Source organism: Phocoena sinus, chromosome 18 (assembly GCF_008692025.1).
Source record: "Phocoena sinus isolate mPhoSin1 chromosome 18, mPhoSin1.pri, whole genome shotgun sequence".
NCBI classification, from domain to species: Eukaryota; Metazoa; Chordata; class Mammalia; order Artiodactyla; family Phocoenidae; genus Phocoena; species Phocoena sinus.
In genome coordinates, this window is record NC_045780.1 from 7,458,728 (window position 1) to 7,478,087 (window position 19,360).

A 19,360-nucleotide genomic window follows, 5' to 3' on the forward strand; every position below is an offset into this window, starting at 1 on the left:
AAACCACTGCAAGATCTTTTTTGACCCACCTCCTAGAGTAACAGAAATAAAACCAAAAATAAACAAATGGGTCTTAATTAAACTTCAAAGCTTTTGCACAGCAAAGGAAACCATAAACAAGACAAAAAGACAACCCTCAGAATGGGAGAAAGTATTTGCAAATGAAGCAACAGACAAAGGATTAACCTCCAAAATATACATACAGCTAAAGGGGCTCAATATCAAAAAAACAAACAAACCAGTTAAAAAATGGGCAGATGACCTAAACAGACATTTCACCAAGTAAGACATACAGATGGCCAAGAGGCACATGAAAAGATGCTCAATGTCACTAATTATCAGAGAGATGCAAATCAAAACTACAATGAGGTATCACCTCACGCCGGTCAGAATGGCCATTATCAAAAAATCTAGAAACACTAAGCACTGGAAAGGGTGTGGTGAAAAGGGAACCCACCTGCACTGTTGGTGGGAATGTAAATTGATGCAACCACTATGGAGAACAGTATGGAGGTTCCTTAAAAAACTAAAAATAGAACCACCATATGATCCAGCAATCCCACTACTGGGCATATACTCTGAGAAAACCATAATTCAAAAAGAGACATGTACCACAATGTTCATTGCAGCATTATTTACCATAGCCAGGACATGGAACCAACCTAAATGCCCATTGACAGATGAATGGATAAAGAAGATGTGGCACATATATACAGTGGAATATTACTCAGCCATAAAAAGAAACGAAACTGAGTTATTTGTAGTGAGGTGGATGGACCTAGAGTCTGTCATACAGAGTGAAGTAAGTCAGAAAGAGAAAAAGAAATACCGTATGCTAACGCAAACATATGGAACCTAAAAAAAGAAATTGGTACTGATGAACCTAGTTGCAGGGCAGGCATAAAGATGTAGATATAGAGAATGGACTTGAGGACATGGGGTGGGAGGGGGAAGCTGGGGCGAAGTGAGAATAGCATGGACGTATATACACTACCGAATGTAAAATAGATAGCTAGTGGGAAGCAGCTGGATAGCACAGGGAGATCAGCTCGGTGCTTTGTCACCACCTAGAGGGGTGGGATAGGGAGGGTGGGAGGGAGACGCAAGAGGGAGGAGATATGGGGACATATGTATGCACGTGGTTGATTCACTTTGTTGTACAACGGGAAGTAACAGATACAGTACTGTGGAGCAATTATACTCCAATAAAGATCTATTTTAAAAAATGAGCATTCGTGAAGTTTGCTTTAGCAGTCGTAGGTCCCAGGGTTCCAGGACAGCAGTGAAGGAAAATATTCCACCTTATTACTAGACCCATGTGCCAAACAATGGGACTAGCCAGGTGTTCTTATTCATGGATCAAAAACTACGGTAATGATAAGAATAGTCCTGATTCCTGGGAATTAGTATCTGAGCCTGTCTTCATTTTTTCCCTTCTTTTTGGAAGACTGGCAGGTGCTAGATTCCTTGGAGTCCCTAGTGTTGAATCACTGGTGTACCTGTCCCCTCCAGGCCGGCCGCCATGGTCCAGAGAGGGGACAGCCTGCACTGGGCAGTCCAAGGTGAGGACTGGCCCATTTCCTTTCTGAGGAAAGCACACTGCCGAGACGTTGTACCTAGAGAATTTCAATGCATCCTTGTTCCTATTTCCTTTTTTGGCTCTCAATTCCCTGCATAGAAAGAGGGAGAGATTGGCAAGAATGTTTTGTTCTGGGGATCAGGGGATGGTGTCCAGATCTTGCTGGACAAAAAAGACACAGCTTTTTAATCTCTGGTGTAGTTTGTGGTGGTTCCTGTGCTCTCAGCAGCTCCTGTAGCAGAAGCGAGGGTCCTGCCCCTCACACGCTTGCAGAGGACCATCTCCTGAATCACTCTCAGAATTTGCTGCTGCTGCCGGGCTACCAGCTGCGTTGTAGTCATCTGTGTGCTCATTTGTCTCCTCCACTGGATTACAAAGGTCTTAAAAGGAGAGACTCTCTTGTTCATCTTTGAATCCCCACAGTAGGTGCGGGGATTACCATCACAAGAAAGCTGAGAAGAAAGTGGAAGGATTGAGCCATAAAATCTTTACAAAATCTTATTTTAAAATACTTTCAGTAATATTCTAATGCACTGAGTTGACAGAATAGAGATTTTTAAATGTGGCGCCATTTTGTCCAGTCATTTGTGAGAAGTTATCAATGTTTTGCTGGGCTGAAAACTCCGTGGAAGCAGAACCATGTCTGTCCCCAACAGCTAGCACATAGTAGACCCATACTATGATATTAAGTGAAATAGTCTATTCCCAGTCTGGCAGGGAGAAAGACACCTTCAATTCAATTTATTTTTTTATAAATGTATTCACTTACTTTTTATTTTTGGCTGCGTTGGGTCTTCATTGCTGCGCACGGGCTTTCTCTAGTTGCGGCGAGCGGGGGCTACTCTTCGTTGCGGTGCACGGGCTTCTCATTGCGGTGGCTTCTCTTGTTGCGGAGCACGGGCTCTAGGTGCGCAGGCTTCAGTAGTTGTGGCACGCGGGCTCAGTAGTTGTGGCGCTCGGGCTTAGTTGCTCCGCAGCATGTGGGATCTTGCCGGACCAGTGCTCGAACCCATGTCCCCTGCACTGGCAGGCAGATTCTTAACCACTGCGCCACCAGGGAAGTCCTCAATTTAATCAGTTTTTTATAGAGCATCTTCTTCAAGTATTTTGCCAAGGACTGGGTGAAAATGTGAATGTCAGGGATTTTCTCCTTAGGAGTTTTCAGTCTTTTGGAGGTAGATACATTTGCCCCCAACTATAATACAAGGCAGAGGGTGATAAGTACTGCAACGGAAGTAAAAGTGCTAAGTGAACCAGGAGTTTATTAAAGCTTATGGGATCTGAGATGCCTTCATGGAAGAGTGAGCTCTGGCAGAAATGGGAAGATTTGGGCAGCTAGGGGTGGGAGGAGGGTCATTTTGAGTGGCTACCACGCAGGGTGCACAGGATGGGAGGGTGACGTGACGATGGAAAATCACGGTAGCCAGCCTCCAAGCTGGTGCCCGGTGATCCTTGCCTTGGGGCATTCATGCTCTTTCACAGTCCTCCCAACACTGTAAGAAGGTTGGTCTATGCGACCAACTAAATATAGTGGAAGTGATGGTTTGTGGCTTCTAAGACTAGGTCATAGAAAATGTTTCCACTTCCCTTACTGGATTTTGGATTGCCTGCTCTGGGGAAGCCAGCCATCCTGTCATGGGACACTCACGCAGCGTAGGGAGAGACCCACGGCGGGGAGGAACTCAGGTCTCCTGCCAACAGCCAGCACCCGCTTCCTGTCCCCATGAGCGAGCCACCTTGGAAGTGGATCTTGCAGCCCGAGATCCAGCTTTCAGACGACTTCAGCCCCTGCTGACGACTTGACTGAAACCTCCTGAGAGACCCAAGCCAGCACTGCCCAGCTAGGACATGCCTGAATTTCTGACTCACAGAGGGGGAGAGATAATAAATGTTTTCTTTGTTGCTTTAAGCCACTCATTTGGGGGGTAACTTTTTATGCAGCAAAAGATACAGAAATGAAGGCTAGGGGAATCGTTTGGGAAAAGCCGTGAGTTTCAAGGCTTTGCCATGGTGTTGTGTGCCATGGGAGCAATGTTTTTTGTTTGTTTGTTTATTTTGCTTTGTTTTTTAAAAAAAACACACAAAGGGAACTTCCATGGTGGTCTGGTGGTTAAGACTCCATGCTTCTAATGCAGGGGGCCCAGGTTTGATCCCTGGTTGGGGAGCTGAGATCCCACATACCGCAGCTAAGCCCATGCACTGCAACTACCGGGCCCGCGGACTCTAAAGCTTGCGTGCCACAACGAAGACCCAGCACAGCCAAAATAATAAATTTTTTTTAAAAAATTGAAAAATAATGAAAAGAAAACAAACACAAAGAATGATAATTCTGATGATGTGCACAGTATCGGTTGTCAAAAGGAGTGACCGGAGGTGAGAAGGTAATTTCAGAGGCCACTGCTGTAGTCCAGACAAGTCGTAATGAGAGTCTGAACGCAGACACTGTTAGGGGGATGGAAAGAGACACCTCAGGGGCAGGTCCATGAGACCCTCAACGTAGGGAGGAGTGTGAAGGAGAAGAGGAGGGTGACTCCTTGGTTGGGAGCCTGGGGACGCGGGAGGGCCAGGATCTCATTTACCCCAAGAGGAAACAGGAGTGAGCACCTGTGTGGAGGGCTGGCGGGTAGGAGAGAAGCAGTGTAGACGTCCAGCAGCGGGGACTGGCTACCAGGCTCGTTCACAGACCAGACTGGTTGAGAAACTTCTCCCGGAAGGATGGGGCTTTCCATGTCAGAACATCTCTTCCTCGATGCCAAGTGTTCCCCGGTGACAGTGTCTGCCGTGGAGATTTTTTAGCGTGTGACCTTTCCCAGCCTGAAGAGCAGCATCGCCTTCCTGGAACTTGTTCTCCAGCAGACAGTCAGTGACCCTCAGAGGAGGGAGCTGCCGGGGCTTGACCGGCCAGAGTCTGTGGCAGCGCCAGTGTGTGTGGGAAAGAGGAGGCCAGACCCCGAGTTTTACAGAAAGCCTCCGTCTCCCTCCCTTGTAGGGTACCAAGTTCAATGCAAATCAGAGGCTGAAAAATAAAAAGGCCTGTCCATAAATCCCAAATGGAAGGGAGCTTCTCATGGAATTGCCTTATATGACAGTGACATCAAGCCTGGAGGTAATACTTGGCAAGATAATGTTAGGAAACCACCAGGACATAAACATTGCTTTTAAAGATTCTAGAACAGGCCTGAACCAAAGCACTGTGGGATTCGTAACATGCTTTCTTGCAACAAATAGAGTCTGATTTGGAGCAAAGCAAGAAAGCACCGAGGGAAACTTGAGAAAGAGTGAAGAGTGTCTCAGACGGGGTCTGCAGTCTCCGGCCACAGCCGGGGGGTGGGAGGATACACCTGGAGTTGTGAGAGTCCTCTGCAAGGGATCGTGTGTTAAAACCGTGTGTTTTCATGTTTATGGTCACCTAAACAGATGGAGATAAGCCTATTCTGTGCTCTCCAATGACTCCCTCAGTTAGGAGTACTACTTTGCCACCTCAGGACCCGTATCCACAAATGGGTTTATAATCACTTTGATGCCAAGTGGCATTTTTAAAAGTAGTTGCAGATTAATGGAAAAGACAAGAGATGGATTTCATACGAAACAAAGTATTTGCGTCAAGTGAAGGACGAGAGACATCTCAGTGCCTGGCATGAGTGAAGACATAGCAGCAGGTCACACCAAGAAGCCAAGGAAGTTGCCTGACAGGCAGGGCCACCTCTGTGGTTTGACGGAATTAGGGTTCAGCAAAACAATAACATCTGTCGCTCTGAACTAACGTGGTTCCCTGGAATTTTAGGGTTTGGAAACTTTTTGCATTTAATTTGCAGCTGGTCAGGTGGCAGGAAATGCAGGTGAAATGTGCTCGGAGGACAGTCCCCTCAGGGCCCTGAGCTCCACGTGCCCAGTTCTCCCTGGCTTTCTGGGAGAATCCCCTAGAAATACCACAATCACTGTTCCTGCTGAGCTAAAGTCTGATGAGCACAATTTCTTTTACTTTCTAAAGCAAAGTTTTTCTAGGAGATGTGTGACTCCACCCAAAGAAGAAAGAGCCACTATGGTGGGGAATATAATCAACAAAATCACCACCAGCACCATCATCATCGTCAAAGCATTTATCAATACTTGGCATCTGCCCTCGGAACTGCAGTAGGTCTTAGTGATAGCATGTGTTGTTGTTGTTTTTCAGTGGGAACTGCATGGATGCTTTGGGATCAGAACACAAGGTCTTATTGCTAATGCTGTGAAAGCCCCACATACGTCTACCCCGGATGGTGAGGGGCACAACTGTGGAATATTGTTCCTGGAGCCCCAGCTGGGCTGGGCTTGGGGTAAAGGGGCCAGAGGACAAGACTATATGTGTTGGGTGGTAATAAATGTGCAAGGGCAGTGGCCTTCCATAAGAAGGTCCTATACTGCTGTGCAAACTGCTTCGAGGTGAAACCATACCCCTGCAGTATGTGGCGGCTGGAAACTAGGATGGGGACACAAACACAACGAGACCTCACATGGAGTCAAGGCACCAGGTATAACCCCTCCTCTCCCCTTAGCAGACCCAACTCATACATTAATTTGGGCCTCTTAGAACTTCAAAGATTTAGGTACGTTCTTTCACACACCTAGTTTCCTAGCTGTGGGTTTCTAAAGCTCGTCCCATGATGCCTGGAATACCCGAAAGCCTACCTCCCCTTGTCCCTTGAGTGTCCCCTCAGGAAGAGGCACATGTGATCTATTTCCACCCTGTACACAAAGCTCCATCTTTTCAGTAGTCTTGCCACCCACCCGCACAAGAAAATCCAATTAAACTGTGGGATCAATGCAATTAATTTGACTGTGCTTGTGAAGGTTTAAGGACTTATGAAAGGAGGTCACACTGTATGTACCACACTGCCTCTGTCCTCTCTTCATTTCACCTTTATTATCTTTATTTTTGCTCTGATTCTTCCTTCCTGAATCAATGACGGATTACATATGGTAGCATTAATAAAAACCTGACCACAGCGCTTAACCAAATAGGGTAATTTGTTTTTTGGAGGTGTTGTTTGCATGATGTAAGTTCCACATATTTTAAGTGCACAGTTCAATGAGTTTTCACAAGTGTAAGGTAGCTATCTAAAACCACCTCCTCAGAATAGAAAACATTTGTGTCACCCTAGAAAATGACCTCATGTCCCTTCCTTGTCAATCTGGGTCCCCTGTCCCCAGGCAAAAACAGTTTGGATTTTTGTCACCATAGCTAAGTTTTGCCTGTTTCTAGCACCTCATATGAATAGAGTAATACCAAATGCCTTCTTCTGTGCTGGCTTCATTTGTTCAAAGTAACATTCATGAGATTCATCTCTGTTGTTGAATGTATCAGTTTTTCCTTTTTATTGCCAAGTAGTATTCTGTTGAATAAATATACTACTATTTGTTTATCCATTCACTTGGTAAATATTTGGACTTTTTTTTTTTCAATTTTTGCTTATTACAAATAAGGTGGTTAAAAATATTCTTGTACAAGTCTTTTATTTATATCTTTTTATTTTTCTGGGGTGAATAACCAGAGGTAAAATTGTTGGGTAATAAAGGCATGCATATTTAAGTTATCAGAAACTGTCCAGCAGTTTTTCAAAGTGGCCGCACTAATTTATACTCCCAACACCGATGTTCAAGAATTCCAGTTGCTCCATATACGCCCTGACATTCAGTGTTGCCAGTTAAAAACATTTTAACCCTTCTAGTGGACGTGAAATTTCACTGGGGCTGTAATTACATTTCTCTAATGACTAATGACGTTGAGCATCCTTTCAAGTGCTTATCGGCCATTTCTAGCTTCTTCCATGACATGTTCATTAAAGTCGTTTGCTCAGTCTTTAAAAATATTGAGTTACCATTTTCTTTATTTTTTTTAATTTTTAAAATTTACAGCAGTGTGTATACTCTGGATACAAGCCCTTTGTCAGATAAATGTATTGTGAATATTTTCTCCCAGTTTGTGGTTTGCCTTTTCATATTCTTTTGCTGAGTGGAAACGTGAAATTTTGATGAAGTTCAGTAAATCAGGTTTTAATTTTACGGTCAGTGTGGATCTATTTCCGGGCTCTTTATTTTGTTCTATTGATCTATTTGTCTACTCTTAAGCCAGTTTCCACTTTCTTGATTCAGATAAGGTTATTATCTTGTTCCCAGAGATAGATGGACCGGGGTGAAGCTGTGCCAGGGAGTTGTGTGTTCAGAGCAGCCTCTCTCCGGCCTCCTGCCCCACCATCTTCAGCGAGTGGATTTTTGTTTTCCGGTAGCAAGATGGCTACTTCTTTGGCATCACATTCTAGCTCCTAGTGGGAAGAAGGGGACAGACAGGCTAAAGGCCAGCTGAGTTTGTCCTTTTTTTATCAGAAGAAGAAGAAGACAAAAAATCCAAACCATCGTAAAGACCTTCTTGAGGTCCCATCTATAATTCTGTTTACATCTCATTGGTCAGAACTGACCACATGGCCACCTCCTAGTGGCAGTGGAGACTGGGAAGATGAATGTTTTCACGCTCTGCACTGGTTGCATTTGTGAACCAGGGACCGCAGCAAAGGGGGAGGGATTATACCTACTAGTTTGGGCAAATCAGAGCCCCCCTTGGAGCTGGAGGTGGGTCGATCTCCCGTACACAGTGAGGCTGCTACAGGGTGGGGAAGAGTGAGACAGCCTCCATCACCCTTCCTGTTCCCACGTGTCTTCTGGGGATAAAACTGAGGAGTGAGGACAAGGAGAAACTTCCAGAATATATATTTTATTGTGTTTCATGTCTTCGGTTAATTGTGCCTCAGCTTCTCGACCTGGCAAGGGGTACACAGGAGGGCATAAGACTCATGCGGAAAGTTCTTCAAATGACACGACCTCCTATCCACAAGGCCACCCTCGTCTGCAACAGAAACAGCAATCCCTTATTCAGATCATTAATTAAATTAGGAAAATTTGAACCTTTGAATGATACCTGCCTCTTTAACACCTTCGATCAATCGACGTCTTAGAAACTCAAAGCCAAGCAAAGGTTTGGGTCCAGAGACGTCGATGAGCACACCATACTTCTGTTCAGAACCTGCTCTGTGTTCACTCAGTGACAGAGTGAAGGGCTCTTGCAGGATGACTGTCTCGCCATGTCTCAAAGCAGGCATTGCTCGCGTTTCCAGTGTGAATACTGTACCTTTTCTTATCTGTAGTACTTGGAAATCCATCCACACCTCCTGCTGTTGAGTCGTTGGTTTAGTCTTTAGTTATCCCATCCTGGTTCCTAGAAGAGATTGGGTTGAGTCGCAGTAACCAGGCAAGAGCAAAGTCAGCCTCGACCAAAACAAGTTTCCATTTGGTGGGAGGAATTGAGGCCCAAGCACCTCCTGTCAGGGAAGACTGGGGATTGGGAAGAATCAGTTTGAGCTGTACTACCACGTTGAGGGCTCTGTTAGTTTCCTGGAGCTGCCGTAACAAAGTACCATAGACTGGGAGGCTTTACACAATAGAAGTTTGTTCTCTCACAGTTCTGGAGGCCACAGAAGTCAGAAATCAAGGTGTCGGCAGAGCTGCGCTCTCTCTGAAGGTTCTAGGGGGGCGTCTGTTCATGGTTTTCTCTGAGCTTCTGGTGTTGCCAGGAATCCTTGGCGTTCCTTGGCCTGTACACGTATCGCTCCAATGTCTGCCTCTGTTGCCACACGGCACTCTCCCTCCTGTGTCTGTGTCTCTTTTCCTCTTCCTTTAAGGACACCAGTCTTACTGAGTAAGGGCTTACACTACTCCAGGATGAGCTCATCTTAACTTAATTATGTCCGTAATGATCCTATTCGCAATAAGATTACATCCTGAGATTCCAGGGCTTAGGACTGGGACCCATCTTTTGAGGGGGATACAATCTGCCTGGGAACAGCTGCTAACACATGTCGCAGAGTTTGTAAAGAGAACCAGGACCAAGGTGCCAGAATTACTATTTTGTAAGGTCTAGGAACAAAGCCACGTTAACTGGAAGAACATGTTTTCTTCATGTCAAACTAGACTGGATTACTTCCTAGATAATAATAGAGGCCGTTAGCAGCATGGCTCATTGCTGGGGAGTTCAGACTGGAATCAAACACCCCCATCTCATCACTCCTGTACTAGAGACCAGCTTCAGTTGGAGAGGAAGAAGCGGACCCACAAAGACACACAGTGAAGGCAGAGAGTGTCCCGAGGAAGTGAGGGTCCCTCTCCTGGGTGTGCCCAAGGCTGACTTCCTTGCAGCCACGCGTGGGCATGTGAGCTCACAAGCTTCCTTTTTGCTTTTCATTTTCACCAACCCTGCATCCCAACGGTTGGACAGAGGAGAGGCTCCGTGTGTATCTGATCAAAACCTGAGGTGCTAGATTTTCCAAGACACACAAAGGGACACCTTCTGGGGATGGGAGTGGAGAATGTGGGTGCTAGTGGTGGTGGGACGGCTAACTACCTAAAGAGGGGAAGGGGCTAGGACACCAGGCTGCAGGGGTGCAGTAGGAGACCAATTACGGAGAGTGACACAGAGGTAGGGAAACAGGAAGTGTCCACATGGAATACTGTCCTTCTGCGGACCTGAGTCTCTGAGGCCTGGTACGAGGAAGTGAGTGAGACCACACTGCAACTTCTGGTCTCCCACATTCATTGCTCCTAACCCCACAAGTAGAAAACTGTACCTCCCCCCGTCCTTTTCCGGGGTGTGTTCGGTCTGGGGAAGCTGGTGAAGGCAAGAGGCACCTAGAAAAGGGACAGAAATCACTTCCCGTCACAAGGGAACGTGGAGGTGTCACAGCTCTGGCAGAGGCGAGGCTCGGGGGATAGCTCTGCAGTTCCCAGACCCCCCATCCCACCTCTCCTCCACTCCATTTCGCTTCCTGCCCCCCAGTGAAAAGGGGGAGTCCTGACATATCTGGACAATCCTCCGAGAGCTAAGTAGCTCTCGCTTCACCGTGAACCCGGCACTGTACAACTCCAGGAAGTCTACAGAGATAACAGTGCTAGCATTTAACCACAGCTCTCATGGTGTCCACGGGAGCATCTGAACACCTGAACCTGGGAAATTTTTAGGCACCTTGGGAAGCGCTGGGAAAATCGGCTGTCTTTGAGGTGCTGGCACAAGGGGGTGTGTATTGGGGGCACCTTCTACACGTCCCCTACAAATCTGCCTGGGTCCTCTGACCTCATGCAGGGGTTTTAAGAGCTGACACGCGCAGAAGCAGTGTTGGCAACCAGAGTGGTCCCAGAATCTCCATCCAACTCAACCTACTTCCAAACCAAGTTTCTTCTAAAGTTTTGTTCCATAAATCTGAATCATGGGGCCACCCTCCTAGCAGACTGAGAGTTTGAGGGGTTCTTATCTGCCTTGCGTTAATTAACTGTGATCTCCCTGAGTGGTACCTCTGCGCCCTGGCTCTTTATAAATGGATGCTGAATAAGCATTAGGGTAAGTGATGGGTTCACTAACCTTCAGACAGAAGACCTGAGCCGAGTGTTCAGCTTCACGAAGAGCTTAGAACATCGCTCCGTCCCTTTGCAGGGAGAAGCCAGGCGGTCCTTTCTGCTCTCCTGAGGAAGACACTTGGATACAGTCACTGTATTCCCGCCTCATGAGTGGCCTCTCCAGGACCAAGGGCGAAGGGGGTGGAGCAAGTGGGGGGGGAGACTCGAGGAGTAAGTGTGGGTATCACCATGTATGGACACTGGTGGGATCGCTCAGCATGAGTGGTCCATTTTCCTAGGCCTCATCCATTCTTTCCTGCCCTCCCCGCATTCCCAGGCTCCTCCTGAGAGAGGCAGGGGGCTGGCAAGGGGCCTGGCGGGAGGACTGCCAGCTGCCCTGGGTCGGAGGAGCTCGTGGGACCCAGCACTTCGTGGGCAGCCTGCAGACGGCTCTCACGATGCTTTGGGCGGGAGGATGGTAGACTTGGGGAGCATTGGTAGGAGGTTCTGTTGGGGGCTTATGTGGCCTCTGAGAGGCCAGCTTGCCACTGGGCCCTGAGCACTGGGCAGAATGTCTCCACTTAGCTTACAAGCTGTGGTTTCTGTTGGGAAATTCATCTTACTCTGTGAGCAATGCCACTCCCAGCATTATCATTACTCACTGTGGTACTGTGCTGGGTTCCCCTTTTGGGACTTGCATCAAGGTTGTGAGAGACTGTCCCTTGGCTGGGGAGAGGGCACCTTGTGGCCAGATCACTTCTCGGTTGGCTGTGGCTCACAGGCTGCAGCAGGGCTGCCCTCACCCCTGGCTTTGCCACCTTGCTCCTTCCCCAGGTTGATGTGCGCCATGGACGGGTTGCCTGAGCCTCCAGGGCCTCCAGAAAAAGTAACTGAGTTTCACTGGCTTTGGAGTCAAGGGGTCTGGCTTTGAGTACCGTGTTTTTATTTGCTTTGTGACTTTAGTCAAGTGACTGGGGTTATCTGAGTTAAAATTTCCTCATCTGTAAAAAGGGCGATAACAATAGGGTTTTGTCCATGTTAAATGAGGCATTGGATGAAAAGCACTTGGTACAGTGTCTGGTGCATTTGTTGCAATTTGCTATATGTTAGCTTTTTTTTTTTTTTGCGGTACGCGGGCCTCTCACTGCTGTGGCCTCTCCCGTTGCGGAGCACAGGCTCTGGACGCGCAGGCTCAGCGGCCATGGCTCACAGGCCCAGCCGCTCCGCGGCATGTGGGATCCTCCCGGACTGGGGCACGAACCCGTGTCCCCTGCATCTGCAGGCGGACTCTCAACAACTGCACCACCAGGGAAGCCCTGTATGTTAGCTTTTATTCTAAGAAACATTGTAAGACCACATAGTTGTGCCCCAGTGCACTGACCAGAGTGAAGGTGGTGAGGGTCTTCTCGAGCACTGGGGGCAGAGAATATCTCCATGCCTAGCCTTACTTTCTCCTGAGCCTAGAGGCCTCCCTGTCAGTACACGCAGAGGAAAAGACGGCAGTAACCTCCAAGGCCTGTAGGTGGGCCAGGGAGGCTGGGACGTGACTTATAGGGTGGGAAGTGGTCCAGGCGCCCTGCTGCCCTGCCCCGGTGGCTCCTCCTGCTTGAGCCCCCGTGGAAGCCGTCCTCATGGTGGGAAGGGCCCATCCATCAGGATGTGTTTCGAGGCCAGAACAGTTTGGAAAGCTCCCTGTCGAGTTTCCTTCTGTAACACAGCGTCCCTTTCTGCTCTTGGGCTTCTTTTCAGGAGCTAATGTTCAGGCAAGTAGCCCCTTGACTTCTAAGATGATCCCTTCCTGGCTACCAAATGCAACATTCAAAGTGATGAGAAAAATATATGGTCATAGTCAAATAGGAATGTCAGCATTTAAGGGCCTGATCGCTGTGATGCTGAGCTGGGGGCAACATCTGTCAGCTCGTGACATCAAGGCAATGCCCCCCCCTCAGAGCTGAGCTGCCTGCAGAGGTCCGAGTCACTGGGCCTGTGGTGTTGGAGTGATGAGAGCTACCAGCCCAGAGGAGGCGATCCCCAGGGGCCAGGGGAACCCCACTGGGAGACATGCTCCTTTGTCAGTTTCACAGGGTCTGGGCTAGTCTTTACATGCTTTCCAACCATAAGCAGACCTGTGGGGCTACACCAGCGGCTTGAGGTCCCATCACGAGGTGGGATCAGGGTGGACCTGGCTTCCCAATGCAGCTTCCAGAACTCCCGTAAAATCCCTGAGCTTTGAGGTCACGACAGCCCCCTCCCCCTGTATTCCTAGCTGCCCCCTGACCTCCCTACTCTCCCTCCCCCAGGTTCACTGAACATGTGGCCATGGCCTCACAGTCTTCCCCTCCCCCACACTCCTGCCCTCATCCTGAGTGACAGCCGCATCTTTCGGACGCCTCAGCCTGGGCATCTTTATTTTTGTGCTCCGGTTGCTTCTTAATTCTTTTCTTTTTTCCTCTCTTGCCATCAGGTTGCCCCTTCTTACTGTTGCCATGGTACCTGTTTCCTGCTGTCCCTTCCCCTATCAATGCAGAGCAGACTGTGGTGAAACCCCATGGGCTTGGAGTCACACTATCCCGGGTCTGAGGCCCGTCTCTGCTCTCGGTGGGCTGTGCGATGGTGGGAAAGTGACCGAAAATTTCCTCAGTTCGCTCGTCTGTGACATGGTCACAATAGAGAAGGGTGACAAAGTCTTTTTGTAAGGATTGAGGGTTCTGATGTATATAAAGTGCTCAGGACGGTACCTGGCACACATAGAAAACAACCAATAAATGTTAGTATTTATTGTTATTCTGATTCTCTAGAGTCAAACAAGCCTAGGCTAGGATCTCAGCTTCTCCACATGCTCATGTGACCTCTCTCAGCCTCAGTGTCCCCAGCTGTAAAATGGGACAAGAATGCCTCTTCAGAGGGTTGTTATCAAGATTAAATAGTGTGCTGCGGTTGCTTGCACTTAGTTGCATTCAACACATGTTCCTCAAGTCTCACCCTCGTTCCTCCTTATCTCTTCCTGTATGTGTACACTTCAGAGAACAAGTCTTGTTACAATCCTGCATACAATGACCAGGCTTTTTAGGGCATTTCAAAGAATCAACTGGTGTTTAGTGAATATTCTCTGTTAAACTTGCTTGAATTGCTTAGGGTTGTCTTTGCCGTGTCATAGTTCATGGTGCCGTTAACGGACAAGCTCCAGGTCGAGTGAGGAGTGACCGTTTGGGATGTTTTGTTGATAAACCTGTGTCAGTTCTAACTGGTGAATGTGATTCAAACACAGTCAGAGAACAATAGGGCTGTGGTTCAAATGCTTTGTTTTTCTTCTTTTTAAAGATACTTTTTTTTTAAAGGGATTTTAAAAAGTATTTTTATCTATTTGTTTATTTATGGCTGTGTTGGGTCTTCGTTGCTGCGCATGGACTTTCTCTAGTTGCGGCTAGCGGGGGCTGCTCTTCGTTGCGGTGCGCGGGCTTCTCATTGCGGTGGCTTCTCTTGTTGTGGAGCACGGGCTCTAGTCATGCGGACTTCAGTAGTTGCAGCACGTGGGCTCAGTAGTTGCGATGCCTGGGCTCAGTAGTTGCATTGCATGGCTTAGTTGCTCCGTGTCATGTGGGATCTTCCCGGACCAGGGATCGAACCCATGTCCCCTGCATCGGCAGGCAGATTCTTAACCATTGCGTCACCGGGGAAGTCCCGTGGTTGCTTTAAAAATATGTTTGCATTTGGAAAATGTGATTGGCATTTTTTTCTAACTTTATAATATCACAGACTTTTTTTCTAACTTTATAATATGACAGAGAAAATCAGATGCTATGGATTACTGAAAACTTAGCCACCTAAGAAGATCTCTACGTGGTTCTCAGCACCCTTCGTATACAGTGTAAATTATAATATCTCTCAGGATATGTGAGAACATCTGTTTTTCTTCTAATGCAGTAAACATATCTTTTAAATAGACTTAATACAACATTCAGGAATGATAAGCAAAATATAATCACAGTCGTGGGGAATGTGAGCATTTCATATTAATAACATTGGAACCTCATGTTTAATGCAGTGTTAAAAGTTGACAATTAAGCATGTAAGAGTCAGGAAATTCAATTAAAATTATCACAGTAACAGGGATTTAGCCACATCCTATATTAGTTATGAAATCCATTTAACACCACAAACAGTAATGTTTTCAGCGAGTTTATTTGAAAGGAAAACAGGAACAAAAACACTTTAATGCTGTATATACTCTGTTAATGTGGTCAGGGTAATTTTGCCAGAGGAAGAATCTTAACTTTTGAATCTTTGAATGCCCAGTCATTTGATTTGAGTTCTATGTACTTGCTTGTTGCATAATTTCTGTCAATAAAGACAGAACAACAAACAAAGGAGTTCTTCTCTCTTCTGCCTACTGATCCCTAAGAGAATGGGGTGTCTGCACCCTGAGGGAGTCCTCCAGCGAACACAACCGCCCTTGTCATTTCTCTCCCCAGTTCTCTGTGGGCACAGATGCTCTTCGGTCGTAGGAGGAGTTGAACTTCAGTGTGGATGCTGCACCTCTAATCTCGAGCTGGGAACCCCCTGTGGCCGTGTATCTGGCGGGAAACGAAGCTTGTAATTTATTTAGTTCTCCAGTCACCACAGAGGGTTCATGGACTCTTTGTTGAACCTACCCCATACGCCTTCCTTCTGATAGCGGGGCACACCTCCCTCTACTTCTGTCAGGAGACCATAGGAAATGGGCATCCATGTTTAATACACGTACCTCTGCCATCAAGTCTAAATTTGCTGTATCTCAATAGTACAGTCTAGTGGATCATTTGGGAGCTATGATGCTTACCAAAATTCACTCAAGAAGAGCCAAAGTCAGCCAAGCACTGGGGACTTCAGCTACGTGCCCAAGTGACCCCTGATGAGGTACCATAAGAATGATGATAGTGAAAGGGTCTCGAGAGGAACTTCTCAGGGAATTGCGCCCACACTCATCCAGACCAGAATGTTGTCAGAAATCTGAGAATCACACTTATCTTCTCTTCCTTATCCCCCATCCCTCACTAAACCTCACAGTTACTATTTAATAGCCCTCATATCCACCATCTTGTGCCCGAAGCCATTTTTCTCCATAGATGTCTAGAACATAACCCCAACTGCTCTCCCGTCTCCACGCTGGCTCCTCCAACTTGCTCTCCGTACCGTAGCCAGCGTGATCTTCCAAAATGCAAATACAGTTGTGAGACAATCCTCTTAACATCCTCGAGTGGCTTCTCTTGGCCTCTGGGATCATTTCAAAACTTATTTTATTGTATTTTATTTTTGGCCACCCCGCGCAGCTTGTGGGCTTTTAGTTCCCTGACGAGGGATGGAACCCAGGCCCTTGGCAGCAAGAGTGTGGAGTCCTAACCACTGGACCACCAGAGAATTCCCTTGAAACTTCTTGATGGCACTGGTAGGGCCCTTTGTGACGGGGTTCCCCAGGCCCCTCTCACACCACCTCTTCAGTCTGGTTTCCAGCTAAATGAAAATAATTTCAGCTCATCAAGTGCATTATGACCTTCCTTTTGCCTACAAATTCAGCCTGCTGTGAAAGCTGCTCTGTCACTTGAGCCTAAAGACTCTGCTGACACAGTGGTGGTTGAAGTACTGTTGGTAGGTCACCGCTAGTGGAGGTAGGAAGGTGCTGTTTGGAGCCTTTGGCAGGCCTCTACAGGTGAATCCTAGCATGGCTCCTTAGGATGTCGGAGCAAAGCTATGTTATCCTCCGAAGGTAACTATTCTCCTTTTAAGAAACACCTGGCTTGCTCTTGGTAATAAATGCTGACTCTTCACCATGGGCCATCATGGTAGCTTGGGAACTGAGTTGTCCGTAGTGAACTGAGTGTCATCTGACCCAAGCCAGAAAGTTGGGCTCACGGAGCCACGTTCCATCATCAAATGCAAGGGGTATACGTATAAGAGACTGGGCTCAAGCAGTGCCTGAAGCCACAAGTAAATCGCATGAGCAAGTAGGTTTCAGAGGCAACGTGGCCCCGCCAACAACTTGATTTTGGACTTCTGCTCTCCGCGACTGTGAGGCAATGAACTTCTGTTGTTTTAAGGCACCCAGTTGCGGTACTTTGTTACATCTGCCCTAGAAGCAAATACATACATGCACATAGACTATTTAACCACACAATTGTGTTAGGTCATATCCCTATAGCAAGTATATATATATTGTCTCTAGTGGTTCTGCTTCTCTGGTTGAACCCCTGCTGATATAGGACATATGTTTTTACTTCTTTTGGAAAAATACCTAAGGATTGCTAGGTAATAGTAAGTGTGTATCTAGCTTTTTAAGAAGCTGCCAAGCTTTTTCCAGTGTGTTTTTATTTATATTTTGCCATTTTTACCTTTAGCATTTTACACTCTCACCAGTTACAAATTAGAATTTCACCTGTTCCAAATCCTTGCTAAGCATTCTAAGAGCTTTATAGTAGGATCTCATTGTGGTTTTAATTTGCATTTCCCTGATGGCTAATGATGTCGAGCATCTCTTCATGCACTTCTGGGCTATTTATCTATCTTCTTTTTTTGAAATATCTGTTCAAGTCATTTACCCATTTTTAAAATGAGTTGTTTATATTCTTATCATTGGCTGAAAATAAGTTCCTTATATATTCTGGCTTTAAGTCCTTCATCAGATTTATGTATTACACATATTTTCTCCCTGTCTGTGGCTTGCATTTTTATTTTCTTAATGGTCTTCTGAAGTGCAGAAGTTTTCAATTTTGATGAAGTTGAATTTTTTGATTTTTTTCCCTTACATAGCTCACACTTTTTGTGTCTTATCTAAAAAATCTTTGCCTTCCTCATAGTCACACAGACTTTCTCCTATATTTTCTTCTAGAAGCTTTATAATTTTAGTTTTTATGTTTAGGTTAAAGATTCATTTCTAGTTATATTTTGTGTGATTTGGGGGCGGGGTCAAGATTCATTTCCCCCCCATATGAATATCCAGTTGTTCTAGTGCCCTTTATTGAAGAGACTTTCCTTTCCTCATTGAATCACTTTGTCAAAAATCAGCTGAGCATATATGAGCAACGCAATTTTTAATCCTATTAGAACTGAACTTTCCCAAGTCAGGTCATACCATTTCTGATCTCCTTTCCTTGGTGAGTCTATAAGGCAGATTACACTGATAGTTGGGCGAAGGAATCTATGTCTAACCTCTGTTTTTGTACATAGAACACAACATGACGTCTTCTGCACTTGTGGGTTACTTGCTTAACTTTCCTCTTAAACTCATAACAGTACACTGTGTTGCGTGTTTGTGACAAGAGAGAAAGAAGCTTTCCGCATATACTATCTTCGTTTCTTGCAGCCTACGGATTTCTGCTTTTCTTTGTTTCCTTGCACTGGTAATATCAGCCTGTAACTTGGGCTTCTAGAGAACTGAGGTCATATCTTTACATGTCATTTTGACTTGTGAGGCATCTAGCTCAGTGCCCCGGTCATGCGTGGACTTTTATCGGTAGCATTGAGGTTGTAGCATACTCACTACCCCTCAATTTCCTCGTCTGTATGAGGCACGAGGACTCATCTCTATCTAACTCAATTCGGTTCGGAACTGCGGGCTGTTCATATAAAGAAAGGCCATCTGATTGTGGTCGGGGAAGAAGACAGGACACTTTAACCAGGCTGATTGGTTCTCTTGGAGACTCCCGATGTATGACATCTGGAACAAACTGTGGCCTGATCTTTGCTCCTATCACTTCTCATTCAGATCAATAGTGGTCTGAATATTCTTTTTTTTTTTTTTTTTTTTGGCCACGCCGTGCAGTTTGCGGAATCTTAGCTCCCCAACCAGGGATCGAACCCCCGCCCGCTGCAGTGGAAGAGCAGAGTCCTAACCACTGGACCGCCAGGGAATTCCCAGGTCTGAATATTCTTTAGATTAACTGAAATTAAAAGGAACTGCTCTGTAGCCACCTCCAGTGTGTGCCTACAGACCTGGGCTATATCTGCATGCCCCTCTAGAGCTGACCCGCAGCCTGGGGGCATTCTGTGCCCTCTCCCTCAATCCCAACGTTTATGTGCGGGGAAATCCTCGTTGGCCGGAAAGTGAAGGCGAGAGACGTCATGAAACGGCAACACGCCACCCACCCGTGGTGAGATGAAGGATGCATGAATGTTGTTGCCTGAAGTGGGCCCGTGTTACCATGGTGATGGAGGCGCGCTGATGCTAAGTGGCTGAGCCGCAGCTCCCATGGATTTTAATAGCAGCTGGCCAGTGCCACCACCTTCCGTGAATTGCTGCCCCCAAGTCGCTGCTTGGCCCCGGCTGTCCTGATCTCTGTTGACAAATGGTTGTCTTTACAGTCAAGCTATTAACTGTACTGTAATTAATGA